The sequence below is a fragment of the Crocodylus siamensis genome, chromosome 3 (assembly GCF_052110815.1).
Source record: "Crocodylus siamensis isolate JL-2025a chromosome 3, ASM5211081v1, whole genome shotgun sequence".
NCBI classification, from domain to species: Eukaryota; Metazoa; Chordata; order Crocodylia; family Crocodylidae; genus Crocodylus; species Crocodylus siamensis.
In genome coordinates, this window is record NC_143397.1 from 69,532,670 (window position 1) to 69,555,346 (window position 22,677).

A 22,677-nucleotide genomic window follows, 5' to 3' on the forward strand; every position below is an offset into this window, starting at 1 on the left:
CCACGTCTTTGCTGTTTTAAATGTTTAGGGGAGGCTGCCTTTTCTGTCTGCGTTGACATGGTGCCTACCTTGCTGTACTGCGACTCTGTCCTACTCCCTGCCCCGCTCTCCCGGGGCCTTGCTCCAATATGCTCACCCCCTCCCAGGGCCTTGCTCCAATATGCTCGCCCCCTCCCGGGGCCTTGCTCACACCTCCCGCGGTCCTTGCCCGCACTGGGGCCTTGCCTCTTGCTTCCCGCACTCGGGGCTCAGGCGGCCTCCACCTTACCTGGCCCCAGACCCCTTCTAGGGTCCTGTGCCCGACTCGGGCTTTCCCCAATTGGGGGTCAGGTGGCCTTAGCCTTACCTGGCCCCCAGACCCACCTTCTCAGGCCTATGCCCCACTGGGGCCTGTCCCGATAGTCGCCCACACTGGGGCTGGGGTCAGGACACCCCAAAACGCAGCGCCCTCTCTGGTACTAGGAACCCCTCCTTCTACTGGGGAGCTCCCTGGAGGCCTCCTCCACCCCTACAGCCTTGCCCGGTCCTCCGGTTCGTAACAATAACCAAAACCAAAATCTCCCTCTCCTGGGTTACAACACAAACACAATTTCCAAGCCAACCTGGCTCCCTTTTACGCATATCCTTATCAGGGTTTCCTCCACCCAGAACTGTCAAGCAGACACTCTCCAGCCATCAGGCTTATCTGCTCTGCTCTGCTCTGCTCTGCTCTGCTCCCCCAGAGCTCTCTCTTCCTCTCAGGCTGCCAGCAGGGGAACTGACTCTGGCCTCAGCCTTCTCTGTTTATAAAGGCCAGGCCCTGCCCCCTTCCTGCCAGCTGACCCAATCGGTTGCCTTAGCAACCCCCCACCTGTGCTGCCCTGGTGAGTGGCAGCTGAGTCCAGTTACTAATATCCAGTAGCAGGCACCCTAGTGCCCTGCTACACCCCACTTCTGCTGATGAGTCAGGCACTGATCAAGGACTCCGTGTAGCCTCGGATGGTACAGTTCACCCCTGCTCCACATGGCTATGACTGGGATCACAGGTGATACGTAGGGGAGCATGGGGGGGGGCATGTGCCCCCCCGACAGTCAGCACTCTGGCTGGTAGGGGAGCATGGAGAGCACTAGTGCCCCCTGTGAAATTGGCTCTGCCAGCAGCACATTGGCGACAGAAGTGTGGGCACTTCTGCTGCCACCATGCTACCGGCATGGTCAGCAACTAGCTTCTGGGGGACACCCCCATCGGTTGCCCCCGGTCATGCCCTACTGGTGCTCCCCCAGACTCAAGAGGCACCAGTCACCCATGATTGGGATTCAGGCACTGGAGGAAATGCAGATATTCTGGAGGAAGCAAGGGAAGCAATGGGGCGTGGGGGGGACCTGCAGCCACTACAGGCCATCTTCACAGTCATAGCCCTCTCAGACCATTGTGACCAGAAGGCACTGGGAGAAAAGGTGTCCAGGGATAGAGGTGTGTGGGGGAGGGTTAATCACCCTGCCCAGGCCACTCAAAGCACAGGGCCCCAGGCTGCTAAATGCCTGAGAGATGTCTATATTTCAGTACCGGGCAGACCAGTAATAGGCCAGCCCCTCCCTCCCTCCCATCCTGGATTGCAGCCAAGGTGTCAGGCCCCCCCACCCCCTGGTCTTGGGTGGTTAGTAGGCTCTCTCCCATTCTATGAGAACATAAATCTGCCACATTCACACCTCCCTGCCCTCTGTCTCAGGGCCATGCTTAGCTTGTGGGAGAAGTGTGGCCTCCTCCTAGCTCGCCAGAGCATTGGTACTGAAACAGTCCCCCTCCCTCCCCCTTGTACTCATGGAAAGGCACTAAAAGAGTTTATTGAGCTCTGCAAACACAGTTTTAAAAACAGATAGAAGTACAAGTGCTCAGTGCCCCACCTCAGTTGACAGTGCAGCTAGCTCAGGTGGCAGAGAGGACACAAATGTCAGACAGCCTGCAGAGCAGGCAGCCTGCAGAGCAGCTTCAGCAGGTAAGTGGGAAGGGGGGGATTGAGGCCTCTGTAGGGAAGGAGCTGGGGCAAGACTGGAGCTGCTGCCAAGCAAGGTGGGGTTTGTGGCTTGAGGCCTAGGGCCACAATGTGTGGCTGCAGGGCCCCAGTGGGGAGCAGGATGGAGACACAGGTGGCTCATCTGGGCGAGGGGGAGGGCCAGCTCCCTGCTACTGCACGCACTCCCAGGAGGCAGGGAGGACCTGTGCCCCTGGATTTGTACATGGGGCAGCTCATGCTGCAGCACAGAGGAATGGAGGCAAGGGGTTGCAGAGCCGGGTATACAATGTCTTTTATCTGGAAAAAGAAATTTCCTTAGAACCTAACCCTCCCCCCACCATTTACATTAATTCTTGTGGAGAAATTGGATTTGCTTAACATAGTTTTGCTTAAAGTCACATTTTTCAAGAACCTAACTATGATGTTAAGTGAACAGTAGCTGTACTTTGAAACCTTATGATGACCACAGGAGAAGGAAAAGCAGGAGTAGTCGCAGAAACAGTGCATTGCAGACTGAATCAAGAAACCAGAGCAACCCTCCTCGCTAAGTGTGGCTCCTGTTCCAAAGGGGAACAAGAGCACTCAGAACGGGGTAGAGAACACAGCCTACCAGCCTACTGGACTAGGCTGTTGCTGGGACTGCCTGGCCACAGATCCTGACAGCCCAGCTCATCCACCTGCCAGCCAGGAGGCCCAGAGGTGAGCTCTTCCATTCCCTGTGGCCCCATTTCTGGCCTGCCTCCCACTGCAGAGGAGTGATACTACCTTGGAAGAGACAGTTGCCTGCAGGATCAGTCCTGCTGCATGACATGGCCCCCAGGCATAGCCAAAGGTCACATGGCTGGGGTCCACAAAGGGTAAGATAGGTCCCCAGGAGTGGGGGCTAAGAGAGTGGGGGGTCCCATGAGGGATAGTTAGGAGTCCACATCCCCTGCTGTGGTGATATCTCCCAACCTGAAAACTCCTCCCCCCAAGCCCAGCACCACCCCTGCCCCAGCTCTACAGCTGGACAGTGGGTCCGCGATCACACACCTGTCCAGTTTCTACATGGAGAAGTCTCCGGTCTTCGCTCCCAAGTCCAGGAATGAGTGGTGTTAGGTCTAAAGTCCCCTACTCCATGACTCCCCTCCAAGGGGGCCAGGACATGAAGGCATGTGCTATTTACGATAGAGGGTGCTTGCAATGGGGCTTTTCTAGAAGCCTAGGCCTAGGCATGAGGGAGAGTCTGTGGTGATGTGACAGGGGTTGGGGCATGCTTGCCTGTGCCTGGCAGCCAATCAAGGGGGTTCTGGGTGCTTGGCTGTGCTCAGCAGTCTCCTGCAGCCTGGGGAGTGCACAGGGTATGCTGGGAGGCATGCAGGAGCACCCCCATCATGCAGGTCTCCTCCAGGCCTGCATGCCCTTGCCTCCCCACCACCCCCAAAGGGCAAATGTGTATCCTGTTCGCTATCAATCTAACCTAAGCCACTTTTAGAAACCCTCCTAATTTAGATCAATTCCTCCTCAGGCTCTTTGAATGTCTGTGTTTAGCCTTAGACTCTGGTACTATGTCCACTCTCACCTCTTTACTAAGCACCCTTCCTTTCTATCTCCACTCACCTTGTGACTCTTGAGAACACAGCACACCTGTTGTTGGCAAATGAGGCCAAACCACTCTTGTTAGTCACTTGGATGGCTAGATAGGTGTATCCATGACCACTGCAAGACCACAGCAGCAATAAACTGATTAATGAGCAGGAGGCCTGAAGGTGTTTCATCACATTTTTCAACTTCCTCATAATATCAAGAAGCTGCTGTATTTAGTGACCACACAGCACTCATGGAACCTGAAGCTTTGGAATGACTATGGTGGGATTTGTGTCCGTGAACAAAACTGCCTTTATGCACACATTGACTTTTCATTGATTTCAGTAGAAACCACACGTCACCCATATTGCAAGATTTGACTCCAAGAATTTATGCATAAGAATCATTTGTTCATAAGAAACCATTTGTCCAGTTTCTTTTGAAAATATAGACTTTTTGTTCCCTGGATTGTTGTTGGAGATCAACAGAACAATATAGAAAAACAAAAGTGAGCTTGGAAAAGGATGGTAGTTGAATTCCTACTGAACTCAGCATGTCCTGCAAAGGCTGTCATTCACTGGTGTGATTATATTATTGCCATGAATTACACATGAATTACACAGAAATGCTTATCTGTAATTAATTTGCCAATTACACACCATTAATTTATTTTGTGACTTTCCCTTCCCCTCCCCTTCCCTTGCAACCCCCTCCAGTGAATTAAACATAGTAATCCTAGTTAATGAATTGGGAAGCAGCAATGATCCTAACAGCTTTGGGCCACCTCCGTTTCCCATTTTTTTGAAAACTAGCATGGACATTCAATAATTGTTTTGACAGCATGATGACCATCTACAGAAACTAAAATGAGGGAGAAACTGGCTCTAAACCAAGTTCACAGTTTATAGGCAGCTTTTTCTGCACCTGACCATAGCAACATTAATGGGCCACTTCAGTGGATTCTAGGAAGTTTTTTATAATGTAATCAGTGAGCTTTCTGACATTTTTAAAAAGCCTTCAGTGCTGCCTCACTGATCAAAAGCAGACGGCTGTCATTAGGAGTTTTAAAGCTGACTCTGTCATGTTGCAGTACATCACCGAGCTCAGCTTTTTGTGCATCCTTGTATATGACCATGACCTCTTAACTACTTAATCTAAATATAAAGTCCCCTGTAGGCTGAAGACACCATATTGCTGATGTATACAAATATCCAGTGTGTATGTTTATAAAAAAGCTGTTCCAAATACATGTGAGCTTATCTACAGGAATTGCATCTCAGCTGAATGATGTACTTAGCATTCTATTTCATACTGAATTAAATCTCTTCCAGCTAGTTTTGTTCTTGTTCTTTCAGGAAATAGTGCTATAATCCAGCAAAGTCCAGAAAATTGCATATCTGAGACTGAATCTAAGCAGAATGCTATCAATTCACTAACATACAAACACCCTAAGAGATAAAGTATGACACCTCATTCATGGTAATTAGAGCTTATTACAACCTGCTTTGATTTTAACAGTGGTGAATCCAAAGCTCTTGTCTGACAGGTTAATGAGGATCTGAAATGAATAGTATTACTAATGAGGATCCATTGAAATTAATCATCTATTATTATTAACAACTCTAAAAGCTAAACTTCTAAAGATTAGATTATATAGGATAATTTTAAAAATGGGAGCAGTCGAAATTAATGTTAAAGTAGCAGAATATTTCCAAGCCAAGAAAAAATTTATTCTACGTTGACTGTACATTTTAGGGGGGGACGGTATTTCAGGCATCTATACATAAGGTGAATTGTCCCCATCTATTCTCAACATTTCTTCTTTTTAAAGTGTAAACAAATAGTAGACAAAGAAGCTGTTGCAAGAAATAAATGTCAGTTAAATAAAAGGCTTTTCCCATTCTGGATGGTGGAACTATGAGAAATAAATTGGACCTGATTCTGCTATTCTTTTAAGTCAGGATTTCATGATTGAGCCCTTAAACCACAATAATGTTAGTGCTATTAGTTATTGATCTCTAATTTAAAATCCCACTTAGATTTTCCTTCCTCTCAGCCTTCCTGTTTCTCATTGGGCCAAGCTATTCAGAAACAGACAACAAACTGTGAATTTGTTTTGTATCCTGATTTAAAATTTCATCCTTTGTTAAGTAGAGAATAGGGGAAAAGCACTACAAGCTTAACAGAAACCGTGGTTCTGAATAACAAGTCTTCAAATCTTTTTTTAAAAGTTGCTTCTTCTGGCAATTGTGATATTGGAAAGAGGACATCTGAGAGAAAAGAATAGCATATATTGCTCTGAAAATACTGTCCTTATTCACTCACTACATGATTTTTATCCCCTTCTTTCCTCTGTCTGCATGTATGGTGGATTTAAATCAGGTGAGTATAGCATTCCCAGCAGAAAAAAATAAGTCTTCCTAGAACTTTATCTGAGGTTAAAATCTGTAATTGCGGTTTATTTTCCTTCATGTTTTGGCAAAGTGGAGTAGCAACTGACCTTCTCTGTTACTTTTTCAATATAACTCTCATTCATCTCCCTCCTACATAGTCCTGCTCTTTTAAATAATGGTTCCAATGGTCATTTCCATGCCTGTAACAATCTTCATTGATCTTTTTGTGCACCTGTTTAATAGCTACTATGTTATCAGATGTTTTATTATTTAGGATTAGTTGGCCAGAATAGCACATAGTATTCAAAATGAGACTATTCCAGTGATTTGCTTTATATAATGTTACAATACTCAGTTTTATTATCTCTACTGTATCTAAGGCAACCTAATATCTTGGGGGTTTATTTGGCCAGTGCTGCATATAGAGAAGATATTTTCTTTGAATTAGCTGCAGTGATACCTTACAGCTCTTCCTGAATGGTATGTTATGATAATTTCACATGGCTCTTTTCAATGTGCATTATCTTACACTTGACTTCATTCACTTTCATTGTACAGTTGACTAATTTTATGTTCTTTAAAAAGCACTGTGTCATATGTCATAAACTACTCTTGACTAATCTGAATAATGTTGCAAATTTTGCATCAGTATTCACCCCCTCTTCTTCATCATATACTTATAGAAAACCACATAAGAACTTTGTATAAAGTCCTGGGATACCCTGCTCCTATGCATATCCTATTTTGCAAACTGCCTAAAAAGGCATTTATGCCTTCTCCCTATATTCTAACCTTGACCAGTGTCAATCCCATGCCAGTACTTTGTCAAGTATCTATCTCTTCTCAACTTCTTTATATATTTGTTGTAAGGGTTTCAAACAATGTGTGTATGTGTTTTTTGTTTTCCTGTTTTGGGGGGGGCTTTTCCTAATCAAAGTATATGTCTACCAGTTTTCCTTTATTCACTATTTTATTAACTCAATGAATTTTTCATTTTAGAGAAGGAATGCCAAAATATATTGATGATCAAATAACTGGGATACTGAATCCCTTTTTCTTAGCTAGCACTATAAGAAAAATAAAGAAGTCTGATAATTAGGAAGTGGCAAAAGTCATTTTTGTAGTTAATTATGTTAGTAGATGAAAAATGTGATGTATATCAATAAACCACTTCAAATTTTAGGTACCTAAATTAATTTAGTAAAAGTTATTGAGAAATGTTAGATACAGAGAGAGCAGATATAAGGACATGATGCACCTATGTTCTAGAGACAGACATTCAAAAAGCTGGAGCCTGAATTGATTCAATCTTTGCAGGTTAGTCTAACCTACCTAGATCAAACCAACTAGAAAGTGGACAGACATACACAAAATTCAGGCACATGCCTGCAGTGGCTCAGGCCAGAAGCTGGGGGGCTGCAGGGAAGCTGTGCTGGGGAGCGTGGCCATCCCAGGCACTAACCTGGAGTGAACTGCCCAGGGAGGGGTCCCACGGACCAGAGCCAGGGTCCACTGGGCACTCTCCCCTTGCTGTGACAGCGGCAGGGCCGGGGCACAGCCAAACGTCAGCCAGCATGGCTTCCTGAGGCAGAGGGAGCAGGGAGGGGAGTTATTCCCCACTCTGCCCCTGGGGAATGTACCCAAGGTCTGCCCACCTGGGCCGCTACCAATTGCTCCCTGCACAGGGAGAGTGGCGAGATAAACTCCTTCCTTGTCCACTGCATGGAGCTCACCAGATGCTGGAGGGAGAAGATAATAACCCCCTTCCCTGCCCAGTGCATGGAGCTCTGGTTCCAGCTCTGGGTGTTTTCCATCCCCCTCCCCGCAAAGGTTGCTCATTGCTCTGGGAAGCTGGAGTGGGCAAAAAGCAGCAGGAACTGGAGCCAGAGCTCCAGGCACTGGGAGGAAGCCACAGGGCTGATGCTCCCCCTGCCCTGAGAGCTGCTGTGTGGCAGGGCAAGAGCTGCAGCTGGACAGAGGAGAATAGCCCTTCTGAGCCCAGCCAGCACAGAGCTTCCCCTCCCCTCCAGCAGTTACTCCTCCTCCCCCTCCCCCTTCTGCTCCTGCTGAGCCACTCCAAGTGGGGAGAATAGCTTTAGCACAGCAGTTTCTGCTCACAGCAAGGAGCTCCAGCTCCAGCTGCTTTCCACCCACTCCCCCAACAGGGGCTGTTCATCATGCTGGGCTGGATGAGGAAGGTGGGCAGAGTGGGCAGAAAGCAGCTGGAGCTGGAACCAGAGCTCCAGGTGCTGGGCAGAAGCTACCCCCCACCCCCGGCAAGCTGCGCTGCATGGTGGGGCAGGAACAGGAGCCACAGTTAGAGGTGAGAGTAAGAGAACAGCCCTGCCCAGCCCAGCCAGCAGTCAGCTTCCCCTCGCCTCTAGCAGCTATTCCCCCTCCTGCCCCTGCCACGCTGCTGTGGGAGGTGTGTATGGGGGTGTTGTTTTAGCCCAGAGCATAAAGCTCTGGCTCCAGCTCCAGCTGCTTTCTTCCCGCTCTTCCCACCTGGTACTAACTATGAGCTAGCAACCTCTGCTGGGGGGCCAAGTGGAAAGCAGCCAGAGCTGGAGCCAGAGCTCCATGAGCTGGGCAGAAGCCACCAGGCTGAAGCTTCCACCTGCCCACCCAGAGCCATGGGACAGTGGCAGTGGCAGCTGGAGGTGAGGGATTCAGAAGAGCTCCTCTGGCTCTAGCCAGCACGCAGCCTGTAGGGCAGGTGATGTACAGGACAGGGGCCTGGCAAGGGCTGTGAACCCCCACAGTGGGCTGCTGCTGGGCTCTGGGGCTGCCAGTACTTCTGAGCTGGCCTGGGGGTACTGTCCTGCCATGCCTCCCAGCCTGAGCCAAAGGCTTGGTCCCCATGGGTTGGCCTGGCTCAGACCCGCAGCCCTAGCCTTGCATCTGCCAGTGAGGCAGGCAGATAGCAGTGCTCCTGTCCCTGCCCCTGGAGTGGGGAGAGAGACAAATGCCTGAATGGCTGTTACACCCTGGCCAGGAAGACCTCAACTGTGGTGCCCCAATGGGAAAGGGGAGAGGGGTAATAAACCCCTTCCTTGCTGGTGTTTGGCCACACCCCCACCCCTGGCTAGAGAACAGAGGGGCAAAGGGCAGCCTGTGCTTTCTGGAGCAGAGAGCACAGCCGAGCCTTTGAGCATGCTGGGATGCTGGGGGACTCTGGTTTAACTTAAACCAGGAAGGGATCTGGGACAGATATTGCATAAACTGGTTTGACTCAAAACAGTTAAGTCTGATTCTACATTCAACCAGGTTTATCTTAAACCAATTTCAGCTATTTTGAAACTGGTTTACGTGCACTGAACGTCTGTTCTGTTACAGGTTTAAACCAGTTTCTGATCACTTAAACCAGTTTGTGTATGTCGCTAGCCCAAGTTACATTACCACCTACGGAATTCTCAACAGGCCAGTTGCTTTCTACAGAATTCTATGGTGCAAACTCAGAGACTCACAGACTTCATAGATTCATAGATCGCAAGGCTGGAACGGACCTCGGAAGACCAGCAGGTCCAGCCCCCTGCACCAAGCAGGAAAGATAACTGGCAGTCAGGTGACTCCAGCAAGGTGACTGTCTAGTCTCCTCTTGAAGATTTCCAAGGTAGGTGATTGCACCACCTCTGGAGGGAGCTTATTCCACAGTCTGGACACCCTGACTCTGAAGAAGTTTTTCCTAATGTTGTGCCTGAATCAATCTTCCAGGAGTTTGTGGTGATTACACCTGGTTTTCCCCTTGGGTGCCCTGGTGAACAGTTGCTCACCGAGCCCTTGATATACTCCCGTAGTGAAGTGGTGAGCTGCTATCAGGTCCCCTCTCAGCCTTCTTTTCCTCAGGCTGAAGAGTCCCAGGTCCCTCAGCCTTTCCTCATATGGCTTGCCTTTTAAGACTCTTATCATATGGATAGCTCTTCTTTGGATGCTTTCAGACTTGTCCATGTCCTTGTTAAAGTGCGGTGCCCAGAACTGGATGCAGTACTCCAGCTGCGCTCTCAACTTGAAATCAGTAACAAAACTCTGACTGGTTTCCCACTGTCACCAGGATTTTACCCTTTGCTTTTGAGAAGAAAGTGACTGGGCAAGGAAAGCAGGTAAATTTGAAACCAGTTTTATTTTTTCAGCAGTGGTTTTAGGATGAGGTGAGAGGCCATATAGACAAGCTCTCTATGTTGCATATGGAGGACCTTGTTATTGGCCTAGTTCCAAGCATTATTTGACCAGTTATAAAAGAAATCAAACTTAAAATGAAAAGTTTGGCCCTCCCCTTCCATATGGAATTAAAAGCAAAACACCTACAACAGGAATTGACATCTAGGTCTTGAGGTGTCACATGAGAAAGCAAAGAATTACCAACTAGAAAACTAGTTCATTGAACCTAACTGACATAAACCACAACAAACCAAAATTAGTAAAGCATGAACCTAGGGCAATCAATTGCTGCTTATTCATTTTTGTTTTCCTAAAGCCTCTTTCTCTTTAGGTTTTTCTGATGGATTTTGTGATACTAATATCCTCCTGTGGTTAAATGCAGTTTTCGAAGATACTGATCAATAAAGGTACAGTACAGGTTTTTTTTTTTATTCTTCCACTGTGATTGTATACACATTACTTTTCTCTTACAGCTATTTCACTTCACGTATTAGAAAAAGTATAAGATAATGGACTTTTTAAGGAACTAGTTTACTGAACGCTAGTGGAAGGACTTTCTTCTGCTGCCCTAAACTATTCGTTTTTCAACCCCAAATCTTCAGAGGGTAGCTAAGACATTTCTTATTTTTGTTGTTATTTTTTCATCTTTCTCTTCTTTTCCCTTTCCCCATGCATTTTTGGGGGACTCTTACGTGCCTAACTCTAGGTTTTGAATTCCACCTGGGCAAGAAATCCTATTAAGTATTCCAGTAAGTATTTTGATGTCTTGCAAATCTAGACTTTAATTTTCCCTCCTCTATATTTCCATTCACCTTCTCTCAACAAACTTTTCTCTTGCAGTTTTTCTACCCATGCCCTTCTCACACATATTCTGTATTTGTTACCCTTTTTCCACATAGCACAGAAAGCTGATAAGGCATCCAAATTCTGGCCTCAATTATACCATGGGAAATTGAAAGGAATGACCCCAGCTTCAATGTCATTATTTACATTTTACATTGGTGGAAGTGACAACAGAATTCAGGTCCATGAAATCTGAAAGAATTTGGCCCACTGTACATAATGACATGTATTCACAACATAAACCAAGGATTATATGACTACGTTTCATATAGACAATTGTTTTTTAGGCAATAAAAAAGCATTAACAGCTCCAAAGGAGCAATTAGAGACCATACTGTGAATGTGTATTAAGAATGATACACAAAGCTCATTTCAGTCTAAATTAGTACAGTGACATGGTATCAGATCTGAAGGCTGAAGAATTAGCAAACTTAGGGCTTCTTAATATGAAGAAATGGATGTAAATAATACAATAAACTGATGTATGTGCACCTGGGTAAACAGACAGGGGCAGATATTCAGCTGGTATAAGCTGTCACAACATTGTTGATGCTAGTATAATTATGACAAAGTTCACCAGCTGGGGATTTGTCTGTCCTCTCTCTTTCCCCGCAATGTAGGTACAGTAAATCAGCACAAAGTAGGTGTTATACCTTAGTTTACCATACTGAGTCAAGTTGTACCAGTGCATATCCTGCTTTGTGGCAGTGGAACATGTATTAAGGGTTATAGCAACATCACCAATATGAATATTATCCTAGATATTTCCCTCAGTTGTGTCAATGCAACTTCTACTGAAGACAACAGGAGTTGTACAATGCATAAATGAAACCAACATTTGGCACCAAAAGCTCAATCTAGCCTAGTGGAAAGGAGTCTGATGATCTGGTTTGTTACTTGTGGGGGCGGGAGTAGATGTGAACTCTACCATATTTTGATTTTTTCCCTTCATGAAAGACAGCATGGGAGAGTGAGAAATTAGAAGTACATTTAACATAATACAAACTTACAAAGAACATAGGTTGTTTCATTTGAAATCGTTGTTTCTCATGCAGGCTACAAGTCAATCACTGGAGCTATACTGTGGGTTTTTAGAATCTGCTTTATTTATTACACCTGTTATGGCAGGGATATAGAAGACACTAACTATAATATGTGAAATCAGATTATTTCATTGTTGCATTACAACTCTCAGTGGAAGCAATGAATTTGCTTTATTTAGATCTATTCCACATTAACAGGTAGGGAAATATAGATTTTTTTAATCTTTATAAACAAGAAAGACCTGTTAGTGATTTACCTCAGATGTTTATGGATTTCTCTTTAGCACATACAGTATATGGCAAATTGTTTTTAGGCAATAAAGAATAATTGCATTTTAGGACATGGAGGCATTAGTGCCATATTATATTCAGAAGGCTAGCAAATGTCTCCAGTCTGTTTTTCTTGTGCAATCATACGAAGACAAATGATGTTGATTATTTTGAAAACTGCCTTTTTTCCTTATCCCCCCTTTATTTTACGCAACCTTTTAAAATTAATAGCTCTTAGTAAAATGAACATATTTCTCAAATGAATGTTTGTGATGATGTCGGCTGCTACCCTTCAGGAACTCAGTGGAAAGAGAGAGCGTTTTAATCTAAAGCAGCTTTACAAGCCAACAGAGCTAAAAGTTAATTAGAAATTAACTCCATATTCTGTGTAAATTATTTATGCTAAATCATGTGTCACTGTATAAATAATATACATTTAAACTGACTATTGTAAACAAAATAATTAACAATAAAGACAAAATATTATTCTGTAATAGAATCCTTTACCCAAGTCCAATTTAATTTTCTCACTCAAAGCACTAAATGATAATCTTGCATTTGTACTTAATATGCAAGTCACAACAGTTCTGTTCATATCTACTCTCTCTCTCTTTCAGATATTCAGGCCATTTGCAAAATTCCCATTATCTGAGCTTGTACAAGAAAAAAGAAAACTGCATTGCAATTGAATCAATGTATTTTTTTCCCCCAAAAAATAGACAACTGAATGTTTTTGGAAAATGAAAGAGGTATAAACAAGCCAGAATTTAGGAAGAAATCTCCAGAGTACCCTGGCAGGAGGTTCTCATTGAACCCAAAAGCTAAAAATTGATGTCACATAACACTATAGTATTCTGGTAATCATTCATTTCTGATTAGGCTATTGACACACAAATAATGCTTTATGCACAGCTTGTATTAAACGCAATCTAATGAAGAGCCTGCGCCTCAAATGCAGTTACCTGAGAACTTCTCTCACAAAACATTAATTGAATTTTTTTTATTCATGTCTGGCAGCAACAAATACTGAGCAGCTTTTGCTTTGTTAGTGTAGGTGTTGTTAATGCACTTTCCGCATCCATTTAAATGCAAATCCTCATGCAAATAATCACTTGGAGGGGAAAAAAAGAATATGTTTAGCTGAAGACAAAGCTGGAGGGATAATAGAAAGCATGAATAGTGTGTCAGTGGAGGGCTGCACAATAGAAAAACCTTTCTGGAGCTCAAATGAAAACACATTAATGATCACCTAGAAATTTCTCAATAGATTATTACAGTATAGTTGTATGTAAACATGGTTCTCAGAAGGTGAAACAAAATGAATTAATTTAAAAGACATATACACCGTATGTACACTTAGTATATGTATTTATAATATTCTATTTGTGTTCATGTTAAAGCCATAAACTGCTCACTTAACACTGAGTTCACACAAATATTTATACTTATGCAAAAAAACCTGAACAGTGGACTCATTACTAATATTTCTGTAGAGTCAAATAATACATTGGGAGCAGTATTTCTGCAAATAGAAAATAACCTGAGAATGAACTAGCACATAACATAATTAAGCTGCAACCTAGAACGATCTTGCTCAACAGGCTGGGCGGGGGGAGGATGGGGTGGGGGGGGCTCATGGTCAAGGCAAAATTGCCAGTTTATGCCCTTCTCAGGGCCTATTTTCATACCAAGGAAATCTCTAGAGATGCTGAAAAATAGGTCTTAGAAAGGGCATGGTCCCATTATTCTCTTTTAACACACCTAGTATTTCAGATTCTGAAAAGGCAGTCACTTGACATGAAACATGTTACCATGGTTAAAAAAGAACAGTTTAGTTTTGCTGTACTGCAAATTTTATGGTTTACCATTGACTCATTTGATAATACCAGCATAACAGTAGAACCTGGAAATGTTATTTAGGCCATGAATTGCAAGAGATATGGTTTTGCACAATATATTCTCCAATCTGGATAAGCACCACCTCACTTGGAAACAGTAACTGGCTGGACTTATCACACTGGCTGCTCATAAACCTGAGACCAAAGGAAAATGAATCCGTGTACTTTGTATGATATATCAAGATTGTGCTTTAAAGTCCCCGAGATGCAGCAGTAGGGAATTGCAGCCTCCCCAAATGCAGTATTGCCAGCCCCACCATATCAAAAATCATGAGACAAACTCTTAAAAATCAACAGATTTGGAATGTAAATCATGAGATGCTATTTTTGAAGCGTGTGTGTGGGGGGGGTGTTATTTGTGAAGGTGTGGAGGGCTGTGGGTAGATGTGTGCTGGGGAGTTTGAAGCTCAGGGAGAAGGCAGGATGCAGGGTACTATGGGTTAGAAGTTAAAGGTAACAGCAGGGCAGGGGGGCTGTGGCTTGGAAGTGAGGGGCCAATAAACACACACCCACACACACAACACAGCACCCAGCAGGTAAGTAGAGGGGAAGGGGTGGTAGGGAGAGGGAAGGGGCGGGGGCAGGGCTGACCGCTGTAGGTTGGGTATCTCTGTACCCTTCTCAGTATTGCCTTTGCCCCCAGAGCTGTGTGACACCAGTGTGCCTCCTGCTACCTACAAGGTGGGCAGGGGACATGTGGTGCTCCTAGTTCGTGGCTCCCGGGGATGCCCGGTGGGCAGCAGGAGGCGCACTCCCACGGCTCTGGGGACAAAGGCAGCAGGGCAGATACAGCCCTGCCCACATCAGGCATCCCGCCTCTGCCCCACGCACAAATCCAGGAGGCACATGTTCTTCATGCCTTTGATGGGGGGGCCTGCTGCAGCGGGGGGCCATGCCCTCACTCCCCCATGCCTCTGAACAAGCTGCCCACAGGGCACAGAAATCTCTGGGGCCCCATTCACCCCAGGCCCTGCCCCTGCCCCTGCCCCTGAGAGCCATGTGCTGGCCATGTGGTGTGTCTCCTGCCCACCCAGCAGGTAGGAAGTGGCACACACTCTCATGCGGCTCCCTGGGCAAAGACAGCAGGGCGTAGAGCCCCAGCCCACAGCAGGCAGCCCACCTCTGCCCTGTACACAAATCTGGGGGGCACATGTCCCCCCTGTCTCCCCCAGAGACAAGGTGAGGGATGGGAAGGAGTCTTGGTGTGAAGTTAGTACCATTTTCACACAGCATGAAAGAAGTGAAAGACAAAAAAGAGAAGCCAAACAGCAAACATATAATATCGAAAAGCACGCGGTCAAATTGGAGTTTCCCCATATTGTAAGGATTTTCCACTAAAGGGATCCAAGAAAAAAACAGCCTTTTCTGGGGATTGCTCACAGAGTTGGAGTTGTGGGCCTGCTTTTGTATGGGATGCATACAGTGAAGTCACGCAGTGAAGCTCCACATTCTGGAGCTATGTTTTACAATAGAAGTAGACAGGAATACAACTGCTTTTCTCCTCTTCCAGCACTCTATTTACTGCCTCGGCTTTTCACTGGTCTTGATAAGATGAGTAATAATAAACATAATTAGAGTTAAGAGAATAATTTACAGTGAATAATTTATCAGTTGAATTCAGCCTCTTTTTCTGCTTGTGGGATCTCTGAGAGTAAGCCATTGTTTCCTTTACTGTATTCATTATTTTGATTTATTCAGAAAATATGCTGCGATGTTTCCTGAATTTATTCAGTATTCCAAATTTCATCTAGATGGCTTAACTGTTATTATTCAGTTAAGTCACATGATAGTGATTTTGTTCCCGATTGGATAAATACTTGATCATAAGTGGATATGTCATGAACTAATTAAATTTCGATTTGGGGTGAAACTTTAAAACTAATGTTCAATGAAAACCATGATGGTAAATGTTGCCTTCCTACAAAGTTTTAGGTGAATTTACAACAAATTACTCATATAAATGGCTGTAAGCATAGCATTTGCACATACCTCAAATGGTTAAAACCCTAGTTAGGGACAATAGGGAAACATTCTGTAGAACCACTACAGCAAAATGGTTAATTGAAGCTGCGAGAGTTTGGACTCCATCCTCTGCTTGACTGTAAGCAAACTCTTACTTTAAAAGTATTTAAGGTTCTCCAGGTTCACAAGCCTAAGGGATACTTCTGAAAAGCATCAAGTTGAAACAATGAAGAAATGCAGAGCTGCTTACATGTGATAACTACATTCTGGGATAACTAGGTTTTTCCAGTTCTCTGGCTGGTGATATTCTCTGACACATAAAGCAGTTGTCTCAAACATATGAGTAATGTGATATCTCTTGCTTTTCAGAATGGTCCAGAGCCAAAATGGGATAATGGTAATTTGTTCACAAGCTTTTCTGAGTGAAGTCAGAGGAATTTGTTTGTCTTGTGATTGTACTAGCTGATTCCTTCACAAATGGTAGCACAGATAACTACTGCCATAATGTTTTACATTGAAAGCTCCTAACAATTATGCTTCCACACAATATTTTGGATTCATTTCCAATTGACAGTATACATAATGTAACTGGAATACTGCTTTGCTTTTTCTTCATTATACCGACTAGACCAGACTGGAGCTATACTTCTCAGAAGAAGACAGTAAAAACAGGGACACTTGTCTGTCCTTGTAGATGTGTTTCAATATGGCCCTTGTCACCATACTATCTGATTTCTGTAATCTGAACCTGATTCTTTAAGGAGCAGAGTACCCTCAGGAAGACAAAATCTGGCTCTAGTAGGATAAAAATAATTGAAAGGCATTTTACAGATCCTGATGTATACCATAGGAATTTTTGTATGTGGCTGGCTAGCCTCAACCTACCAAAATAAATATGCTGCATCAATCTCAAGCTGATGATGCACAAGTGCAATTTACATTGATTTAACTGTCTGTTATTTATATCTGCAGCATACTAAAAACTGTTGATTTCCACAGCTATAGCACGATGTGGTACAAACACCCTTTCTGTAGGCAAGCCCTCGTTTACTTTGTTTCCTAATCCACAAAAACCTGAGATTTGATCATGAGGAACATCACTATGAACTTTATTCCTCACCAAATACGGCACCAAACAAAACTAAAACACTATGTTCCAGGATCCATGGCAATCTGTATAAAACCCATGTTTGATTATCAGGGGCAATCTTTCCTTTAGTTTGTTCAAAAGGTAATAACTGAGAGGTTCCACAATACTGGAGTGAACATGTCCCTCCCTGCCCAGCTCCCCTCTCCAAAAAAAAAAAATTCTGAATACTTTAGAGACTCCTGTGTTATTGGAAAATTTGTTCTCGCTCCATTGAACAGAAAGTGCAATAATAATTGATCAGTTAAATGCTGGGAGAACACATGCCGCTCCCAGCATGGCACATTCCAATACATGTTCCAATACATTACCAAGAGAAAAGTTCCATTCACAGACTAATGATTTGCACCTACCTTTATCCCTACTAGGTGTTGATACATCTGTTGTCAACTAAAATATGTAGAGAGAAATCCTCACACCATAGAAGAAAATGGGAGTTTCAACCTTACTGATTGTGGGAGAAAGGGACAAAGAATATACATGGAGCAACATCAGGATAAAGAAGTAATGAAAACAGACCCAGGTGTACTAACTTACCACTGATGGCATAATTAGGTGAGATTCATATTCTAACACTTTGAATTGGCTGCTTGGTTTTCTTTTAACTTGATTTTTATATTTTTGTAAATGAGCTACTTGACTAGTAAAATTTGTGCCCCTCAGCTGTGATGTCATGAATTACAAGAATTTCCTTGCTCATTCTTGGAGTTATGGCATTTTTTATCATCTACTCACCAGTTACTTAAGTAGCAGTCTTGATTTTTTTTTAAAGTAAATTTAATTCCTTAAAATAGACATGCATGATAAAAAAAAATCCCCAACCATCATTGCATTTGTTTTCAATGGCAAATACGAATACTCCTCCCATCACAGCCCTGCCAATGGTGTCAATTAAATTTTGCAATCATAACGACTCAGATTATCAAATTGCAATTCACGCTATTACAGTTTCCCTTTAATATGTTTTTAATCCATTCTCTCCTCCATTTTCTTTTACTGATCCAAGGATAGTGTTAACGCACATCAAAAGGGATTTATTCCATTCTTGTATTGAACAGATGGCAGATAGAGGACTGTGTGAGTAAAAATGAATATAGCTGTGGGGTGTGTGCTCACTGATATTAGCTGTACTAACAGTTCTTGAGTTCCATTATGTGTCCATTTTCTTGTGAAAGCTGCTTTATGAGGATCCTACAGTTCAGTAGCTCATTGAGCTATAAGTGCCTAAATTAATTCCCCCTTTTCAAATGGATGCTAAAATTAAAAAGTGACTATTCTAGTTTGAATATGATGTTCATGTTGCCTTAGATTCACCTGTATTCACCTTGAAGCCTGATACTTCAATTCACAGGGGAAAATATTTCAAAGAGAACTTTTTTTATGCAGCTTTAATTGAGGAGTTTTGTTTTGAAGCCTTTAAATGACATCCCATGCTCCAGGCACATGGTGGCTTCCTATGTGCTAACATAGTCCACAATTCTCAGAGAAACCTGAGAACTTCAAAATCAGCCTTGCAGCGGTCTTTATTATCTGCCAGTGTTTGCTGCCACTCTGTCTTTCTTAAATGCATGAGCAGAAAAAGGAAGCTACTCTCACCATCATCATAGACAAATATGCAAAAACATGTATGTTGAAAGTACAGAAAAGGTAAAAACACACTGCTTGTAAATATGTCAAGTATTATACTGGACATCAGCCTTAAATCATGCTATGCAGTTAATCTGGAATTCAAAAGCTTCAAAAGGGGGTTTTGTTATTCTGAATGAAAGCCCATCTTAAAAAGTATTTAATTTGTAGTGCAATACATGGAGACAGAGAGAACTGTATTACAACTTGTCTGTTCTCTGCAGGGTTGTAAGAAGTTAACTGCATAGTTATCAGGTAAGTACATGGTAATTTATGCGTTGTCATGTAATTACCAGTGTAGCTACCCTGCTGTTAACATGAAATTATGTGGATTATTTTAAGCCCATTTAACCATTGTATTCCAATGTGATTTTCATGGGAAAACCCCTTATAAGCAAAATTTCAGTTCTGAAAATGATTCATACCATGATAAAAGTCTTGGTCCTTTTTGTTTTCTTTTCTTTTGTTTTCATTTCCCTTAGCCCACTCCAGGCCACATGCACTAGGAATAGGTCTACAATGGGCAGATGCCAAGGTAATCTGTAAAATATTTTTAAAAACACCCAGAAACACAGAGTTTGCCATGGTAAGTCATGATTCACCAACTAGAACAGTAGGGGTAGAGTCTTGTATACAAATAGAGTTTTGCTGACATTAGTGCAACCCTGTGAGGGCGGATGAGTCTATATGCATGGATCTGAATGCTAAATCAGGTTCTGGTATCAGGGTTTCTTATTCGTTCTGTTGTATCTAGACATTTCTACTACAAATACGTAAGAGAAAAGACAAAATCCTTCAGAATGTGCCTCCTTATTTAACTTCCGGGGGAAAACTCCATTCTGACTCTGGCCTAAATTCCTGATTTAGCCACATGCTATAGGATGGACAGGGGGCTTGTACTTCAGGTTAAGCAATTGTATGTATAATATTTGAATCTGAATACTTGATGCACCATTACACATCACTTAGGGTAGAGAGGATCTGCCATTCCCACTCATCCTGGGCCAGTCCTTCATAACCGCTCTGATATTAAGCCCCATAAGTTTTGCCCAAGCACTATTAAATGAAAGAATGTTGTCAGTCAACCATTTCTGCCTGTTTATTCAGCTATCTAATGTGGCTTCTGCCACAGCAGCCATTGCCTTCACTTTTACACATGTCCAACCTAGTTCTATCTTCTTTTCTAGATCACCATTGACATAAGGGGCATGTCCAGATGAGTTCATGTGTGTTTCCTCAGGGACAAATATGTTTCCCCGGTGCATAGCTGTGCCACTACTACTTGTCCCCAGGGTATGCCTGTGCATGCACGCTCTGGCATGCAGCAAGTGCGCCAGGTGGGATAGGAGAGGCTGGGTCCATCACCTGGGCTGACCCCACCAGCCTTACCTGGGGTCCTGAGGGCCTCCAGGGGTTGTAGCCACAACTATCTGGCAGCACAGAGCCTGGCCAGCAGCCATTGTGGCTCCAGCAACCAGGCTTTGGTTTCAGGTTGTGCATGCTGCCACCACATGTGCCACCCTGCTTTTTCCTGGTGCAGAATTTTTTGACACCGGGATCTTTCAGTGTCACACATGCCCCCCAGTGCAGTGCAGGGAACACCTGCATTTGTGGCATGTGTGGCGCCGCAGATGGGTCTGAGGGACTGCATACTGCACGTGCACATGGATCTGGGGTTCTTGAATAAATCCTTGTGGGGATTTTTTTCTAAGGTGTTTACTCTCAAAGGCTGTTAATATTAGCATTTCAGGTTTCTAACATGCTGCACAGTAATACAAATTCACTTGATTGAATTAGTATTTTCAGCATATCTGTTGTATTCTTTTAGTGATCAACCAAAAGTAACCTGAAAGAGGCATTCAACAACTTTATGTTATCTTTCATCTTCTCCCTTTTCCTTAATTTGTTTCCCCTCTGTTTTGAGTTTCCATGCCAGGTACATGTCAACATTTCAAATTGTGCAGAACACTTTACCAAAAAAAGCTAAATAGTGTTAACTTGGAAGTGAATAAGATTTTTTTTGATGGAGGGATAGGGAGCTAAAAACACATTCAGCAGAAAATAATGCACTTTAAAATACAACCCTGTAATGAGAATATGACATTCAAGACAGGGAAATCCCATCTGCTGAGCTAGCTGGGGGTTAGAGAAGATGGATTTAAAATGCTTTGCTTCTCACTTTCTTGCTCTCTATTCATAGCTATGTGCTTTTTGTATGGCAAATGAATCCAACAAGGGGTCTTTCAATATCAGTTCAACTTTTACTTACTTCAAATTGTTATGTTTCACTTTGCATTCATATAAACCTAGGTAACTCTTTAAATTTAGCCTATTTCTCATAGACAAATGCATTTTGGAATATAAAATAACCAAGTCAACTTGTTGCCTCCAGGTAAAAACAGACATGGCCAAATGAAGCGGATCAGCTGTGCCAGGATGTGTCCCAGAACAGCTGACCTACTACATTGGGTGAATCATACATCGTCCATCGCTCCCAGGAGGAGCTGGGGCCCAGTCCTGGAGGCTAACATTTGGAGTGTGCCTTCAGAAACAGGGAAATTTTAGATTTTCCTGGGATGGCACAGGATAAGGAATTCCCAGGGTGCACAGGATCAGGCCCCTGAATCCCTGGGAGCTCTTGCCCAGGGCTTCTGGATAGCATGGGCAGCTCTGGGCTGCCTTCAGTCTCCTACCTTAAAGAAAACAGACATCCTTCTAAAAATAACGGCATCATAAAAAATTTTTGTGGCAGCACAATGGCGATGTTGGTTTATTCTCTCATGGTTACTGGAGTTACTTCAGATTTATATGGATGGGAGAGCAACAATCAGCTCCAAATTTCTTTGCATTTCACCATTTATTCATCTGTTATTGTCAATAATAATGCAGAAGTGTAACTTCAAAAGATTAAAATTAAAGGATTTGACTGCCTTTTAGACCGAAGTTAAACTAGCCATGTTCAGTCTTGAAAGACTCATAAACAAGGGAGGACTGAAATAACTGTATAAAAAGATATTGCATTCCCTGGAAAACTGATCATTTGGTATCTTTAATTTGTGCATCTCCTCAACAATATATGGCTGATTTTACTACACATAAAAAACAAATCATGTGTTTGACATTAATGAGGCTGTATAGGCATCATTTTTTATGAGGCTGACCAATTAATAATTGTATCATTGGAAAAAAAATCTAATTTTAATCTATCTGAAAAATATTGCCAAAGTTGGCTTAAAGCCACCTTTTAGAGGATGAAATCTTAGCTTTTATTTCCTTTGACATTATCAAATATTTTTCTTTTAAAAATGCAGCTTTTCATTCTAAAAGCTTATTTTTATAATGTATCTATTCATGTAACCCCTTCCCCACCATCACTGGGTACTCTCAAACAGTACTGAATATGGATACAGAGAAGATCTGCCATCCCCATTCACCCTAGACCACTCTTTTATGACCTCTCTGACATTAAGCCTGATAAGTCCCTATATAAGCACACCCCTAGCAGCTGATGGTATTTCATGGATAGAAAGCCAAGGTGAAGACCAGATCCACAGATACATTAAGCACCAAGCTTCCATCTATATGAAATTAATGGAAATTCTGTGTTTAAAAATAAGTTAGATACCTAAATGCCTTTGTGAATTTGGCCTAAGTGATATACCTAAAAAAGAACCAACAAGAAGTTTGTATCAAGAACAGAAATCATATTATCTGTGCCACCTCTGGTGCCTAAATCAGAAGACCATTTCTTCCCCTCCAAATACACTTTTCTACTGA

General features: G+C 43.2%; 1 long non-coding RNA gene across 1 annotated transcript in view; it reads left to right on the forward strand.

Annotated features, from left to right (window-relative positions):
• Positions 1-17,697, forward strand: part of LOC149868374 (uncharacterized) — a 139,352-nt gene extending 121,655 nt beyond the window's left edge. Inside the window, exons 2-3 of the long non-coding RNA XR_016441137.1 lie at positions 10,443-10,518; positions 17,643-17,697. This is a non-coding gene — a long non-coding RNA (uncharacterized LOC149868374). The remainder of the gene's footprint in view (positions 1-10,442; positions 10,519-17,642) is intronic.
• The last annotated feature ends 4,980 nt before the right edge of the window (positions 17,698-22,677 follow it).